This window comes from Rhinopithecus bieti, unplaced genomic scaffold (assembly GCF_001698545.2).
Source record: "Rhinopithecus bieti isolate Rb0 unplaced genomic scaffold, ASM169854v2 scaffold_47305, whole genome shotgun sequence".
In the NCBI taxonomy this organism is placed as follows: domain Eukaryota; kingdom Metazoa; phylum Chordata; class Mammalia; order Primates; family Cercopithecidae; genus Rhinopithecus; species Rhinopithecus bieti.
The window spans coordinates 182,389-187,710 of NW_016818742.1; the positions used below are offsets into that span (position 1 = coordinate 182,389).

Genomic DNA, 5,322 nt, shown 5'->3' on the forward strand with positions numbered 1-5,322 from the left:
ACCTGTAATCCCAGTGACTCAGGAGACTGAGGCAGGATAATCGCTTGAATCTGAGAGACGAAGGTTGCAGTGAGCCGAGTCTGTCACTGCACTCCAGCCTGGGTGACAGACAAGACTCCATCTCAAAAAAAAAATAAAAATAAAAAAGTATACAGGAGGATGTGCGTAGATTATATGCTGTGCCATTTTATATCAGGCACTTGAGCATCTGTGGATTTTGGTACCCCTGGGGGTCCTGGAACCAATCCCCGTGGATACCAAGGGAAGACTCTACTCGACTCTGCCACTACAGACAGTAAGCAAATGGGTGTGGTTGGGTTCCCATAAAACCGTATTTACAAACAGACAATGTCTACTTAGGTGAGCTGCACATTGACCTCTTTAGCTCATTGACCTCTTTAGCTCATTATTCCTTCTTGCATCTCAAATTGTTCCATCTAAGTCAGAGAGTCAGAGCGAGAACATTCCAGAGGTCGCCAGGCTCCGGCGCTGATGGGTGTGGACCGCGGACGTCGCTGGGACAGCCCCTCCCCGCTGCTCGGCGGTGGCACCTGGCCCGGCCGCTCCTCGCTGCGCTTCGCCTCCGCTTCCTTGGACTCGGACTCGGGTTTAAATCGCGCCTCTCTTCATCCCAGTCCCGGGCGAGCAGCGTTGGGTTTATGTCTTTATTTGACGAAAACGAGCTGTTGCGCAGCCATTGGTACCTGTATTGGGGAAACATAGCATACAAGCAAGAAGCTTACAGCCTCAGTGGCGAAAATTTTTTCATGTCAGAGACCGAGAACTCTTGCAGTCGTTTATGTCATCCCTTCTTCTCCAGACAGAAGATACCAAAAGTTGCAATCAAAGATCTCTTCATCTTATTGATAAAGCCACTAATAAGCCAAAATGTCTGTCAATGTCAACCGCAGCGTGTCAGACCAGTTCTATCGCTACAAGATGCCCCGTCTGATTGCCAAGGTCGAGGGCAAAGGAAATGGAATCAAGACAGTTATAGTCAACACGGTTGATGTTGCAAAGGCGCTTAATCGGCCTCCAACGTATCCCACCAAATATTTTGGTTGTGAGCTGGGAGCACAGACCCAGTTTGATGTTAAGAATGACCGTTACATTGTCAATGGATCTCATGAGGTGAATAAGCTGCAAGACATGTTGGATGGATTCATTAAAAAATTTGTTCTCTGTCCTGAATGTGAGAATCCTGAAACAGATTTGCATGTCAATCCAAAGAAGCAAACAATAGGTAATTCTTGTAAAGCCTGTGGCTATCGAGGCATGCTTGACACACATCATAAACTCTGCACATTCATTCTCAAAAACCCACCTGAGAATAGTGACAGTGGTACAGGGAAGAAAGAAAAGGAAAAGAAAAATAGAAAGGGCAAAGACAAGGAAAATGGCTCCGTATCCAGCAGTGAGACACCATCACCACCACCACCACCAAATGAAATTAGTCCTCCTCCACATACAGTGGAAGAAGAGGAGGATGATGACTGGGGAGAAGATACAACTGAGGAAGCTCAAAGGCGTCGAATGGATGAAATCAGTGACCATGCAAAAGTTCTGACACTCAGTGATGATTTGGAAAGAACAATTGAGGAGCGGGTCAATATCCTGTTTGATTTTGTGAAGAAAAAGAAAGAAGAGGGTATTATTGATTCATCTGACAAAGAAATTGTTGCTGAAGCAGAAGGACTGGATGTAAAAGCCATGGGCCCTCTTGTTCTGACTGAAGTTCTTTTTAATGAGAAGATTAGAGAACAGATTAAGAAATACAGGTGCCATTTCCTACGATTTTGTCACAAAAACAAAAAAGCTCAACGGTACCTTCTTCATGGTTTGGAGTGTGTGGTAGCAATGCATCAAGCTCAGCTTATCTTCAAGATTCCACATATCTTGAAGGAGATGTACGACGCAGACCTTTTAGAAGAAGAGGTCATCATCAGCTGGTCGGAAAAGGTCTCTAAGAAATATGTCTCCAAAGAACTTGCCAAAGAGATTCGTGTCAAAGCAGAACCGTTTATAAAATGGTTGAAGGAAGCAGAGGAAGAATCGTCTGGTGGTGAAGAAGATGATGAAGATGAGAACATTGAGGTGGTATATTCGAAGACTGCCAGTGTACCGAAAGTGGAAACCGTGAAGTCGGACAACAAGGATGACGACATCGATATTGATGCCATTTAAAGGGATGGATGCAACCTAGCTTAACAGTATAATGCTGCAAATTTTCTCCATTATCAGCCAGAAGTGCAACATGTATGTGCAAAAGCTAAAATGGCTTAACATCATGCTACACTTTACACTAAAAATCTACCACTGTGAGTGGTCTGTAATTAAGCCCAATGAGACATCTAGGGAGTCCATACACATCAGTGAGCAGATGTAGTTTGCTTATTTATAGCATGTTTCTTTTGAAAACTAGTGGTGGACACATTTGGATCACATTTATACAGTTATAAAAATAAACATTTGATTTTGGTCATTCAAAAAAAAAAATTGTTCCATCTAGTACTGGGTTTCTTCTGCTTGAGGCACACAGTTTTGGCTGAGAAAATGAAAATGTGGGTGGCAAATTCTCTGCTTTTGTTTGCACTTCACCATCATGACCCCCCCCCCTTTTTTTTTTTGAGACAGAGTCTTGCTCTTTTGCCCAGGCTGGAATGCAGTGGCACAATCTAGGCTTACTGCAACCTCTACCTCCCGGGTTCAAGTGATTCTGCCTCAGCCTCCCACACAGCTGGGATTACAGGCAAGTGCCACCACGCCTGGCTAATATTTGTATTTTTATTAGAGATGGGGTTTCACCATGTTGTCTAGGCTGGTCTGGAACTCCTGACCTCAGGTGATCTGGCCACCTTGGCCTCCCAAAGTGCTGAGCCAGTTTTTAGTTCCCGCATTCTCTCTTTCATGTTGCATAATTTGCCACTAAACCAGTCCATCTACTTTTAAACTTACAAGCTCATATTTTACCTTTTTTTGAGACAGGGTCTCACTATGTCACCCAGGCTGGAGCACAGTGGCTTGATATTGGCTCACTGCAACCTCCGCCTCCTGGCCTCAAGTGATCCTCCCATCTCAGCCTCCTGAGTAGATGGGACTACAGGCACTTGCCACCACACCCAGCTAGTTTTTGTATTTTTTGTTGCCCTGGCTGGCCTCGAACCCCTGGGCTCAAGCAATCCCTCTGCTTGATCCCTCCCAAAGTGCTGGGATTACAGGCATGAGCCATTGCAGCCAGCCTAGATGCTTGTATTTGTAATTTTCAGATACTCTATTGGGTTTACCAGATAGAATAAATTGGCAACATCACTTTATACAGTTTCCTGTTCTTTGCAGCTGTCCCACCATGACTTCTTATTTCGCTAAATTTGGTAAGTACAGTTATTTTATGATGTCTGGCTAACAATTCCAGTGCCGGAAGACTGCATGATCTGTCGCTATTGCTCATTGTTTCTCTTGCAATGTTGTTTCCTGGTGCGCCCAGTTACCTCTGATGATGTGCTTGCCCTCATGCTTTAAAAAGTACCTGTATGAGGAAGGAGTCTCCCCTGGGAGGGTTAGCATTGGGTTCTGCCAGACTGGGCGTTGGGGAACTGCCCATCCAGGATCCCTTAAGCCAAGTGAAAGGCTTAAGATTCCATGGTCAACCCCAGGGAATTTGAACCCTGGCTCAGTTGCAATTCTGGGTTTACTCTCAGTATGATGGGGCAGCAAGTTGGGGGCCTCAAGATTTGATTTGTGTCCACTTCGCTTTATAAGGCTGTCAAGGAAAAGTTCCTGGGTGGGCAAAGGCAACTCGGGGATTAATTTATATAATGGGGGTCCTAGTTTTCTCTGAAAAGTTGGCCTTACAAATATATATGTGTGCATATATATATTTATATATACATTATATATTATATATATTTTATATTTATATATACACATTATATATCAAATTATATATATAATATATATGTAATTTGAGACAGGGTCTTGCTGTGTGGCCCAGGCTGGAGTGCAATGGTGTGATCATGGCTCAAGCGATCCTCCCACCTCAGTCTCCTGCATAGCTAGGACTATAGGCGTGTGCCAACATGCCTGGCTAATTTTTGTATTATTGTAGAGACAGGGTTTCACCATGTTGCCCTGCTGGTCTCGAACTCTTGGGCTCAAGCAACATGCCCAAAGTGCTGGGATTACAGGAGTGAGACACTGTGTCCAGCCATAGTCTAACTGTCCTTACAGAAAGCCAGAATTCAGTCTGCTTCTTGTTCCCTCAAAGCTTCCTCAAGTGTTCTAGCAGGGGAAAGCAGTGAAGCTCTAGGAGGCAAGAGGCCTTCTCAGGGACCCCAGCTTTGGCCTGTATGTCTGGGTGTGGTCCTGGGCTAGTCTGGTCAGGTCTCATAGCTGAGTTTCTCAGCTTCTCCTCCTGCAGCACAGGAAGGACAATCCCTTCCGGCTGCTTCTCACAGGGAGAGGGCAGTGGTGAGCCTACAAAATAAAGGCCCCAAGCCAGCCCCGCCCCATTTGTGCCTCTCCCTCTCCTTTTCTGCTCCTCAGAGCAGACAATATTTTGTCTCAGAGCAACAGTCTCCGCCACGCAGCTCAGCCTGAAGACCACTTCTCCACTCCCATCCCTTTCTGGCTCAGCCACCCAGCAGTGGGCCAGGCTGGGATGGAAGGAGGGAGAGGAGCTGGAGAGAGTTTTAAGTACTCTCTGGGCTTCTCACATTGCTGGCTTCAGTGGTTGCTGGACGCAAATTGATGTGATGTCAGACACTGGCGGCAGAGGAGCTAAGGCGTTTGGGTCTGTGCTGCTGTGGCACCTGGGACTCAGTGTGAAGAGGTCAGGCTAGGTTTGAAATTCTCCTCTGGCTTAATTTGCAGGTCTGGGCTGGGAGGTGAAGCTCTGAGTACACTGCGAGTGTCAGAGGTCTGGCAGGGGGGCTTTTTCCAGTTCCTGCCCACTCCCACGTGGGGCGAAACCTTGAGAGATGAGACACCAATCCAGGGCCTCTGAAGACCCACGAGGTAGAGTGGACTTAAGAGTAAGTTGTTGACCGGGTGCAGTGGCTCACGCCTGTAATCCCAGCACTTTGGGAAGCCTAGGCGGGTGGATCATGGGGTCAAGAGATCGAGACCATCCTGGCCAACATGGTGAAACCCTATCTCTACTAAAAATACAAAAATTAGCTGTGTGTGGTAGCGGGCACCTGTAGTCCCAGCTACTCGGGAGGCTGAGGCAGGAGAATCGCTTGACCCCAGGTGGTGGAGGTTGCAGTGAGCTGAGATCACACCACTGTACTCCAGCCTGGTGACAGAGCAAGACTCCATCTAAAA

At 46.5% G+C, this 5,322-nt stretch overlaps 1 pseudogene across 1 annotated transcript; it reads left to right on the forward strand.

The window, feature by feature from the left end:
- Window positions 1–251: 251 nt before the first annotated feature.
- LOC108518781 (eukaryotic translation initiation factor 5 pseudogene) lies at window positions 252–2,309 on the forward strand (annotated as a pseudogene). Its single transcript, XR_001882469.1, has one exon. The product of XR_001882469.1 is annotated as a eukaryotic translation initiation factor 5 pseudogene (transcript).
- The last annotated feature ends 3,013 nt before the right edge of the window (window positions 2,310–5,322 follow it).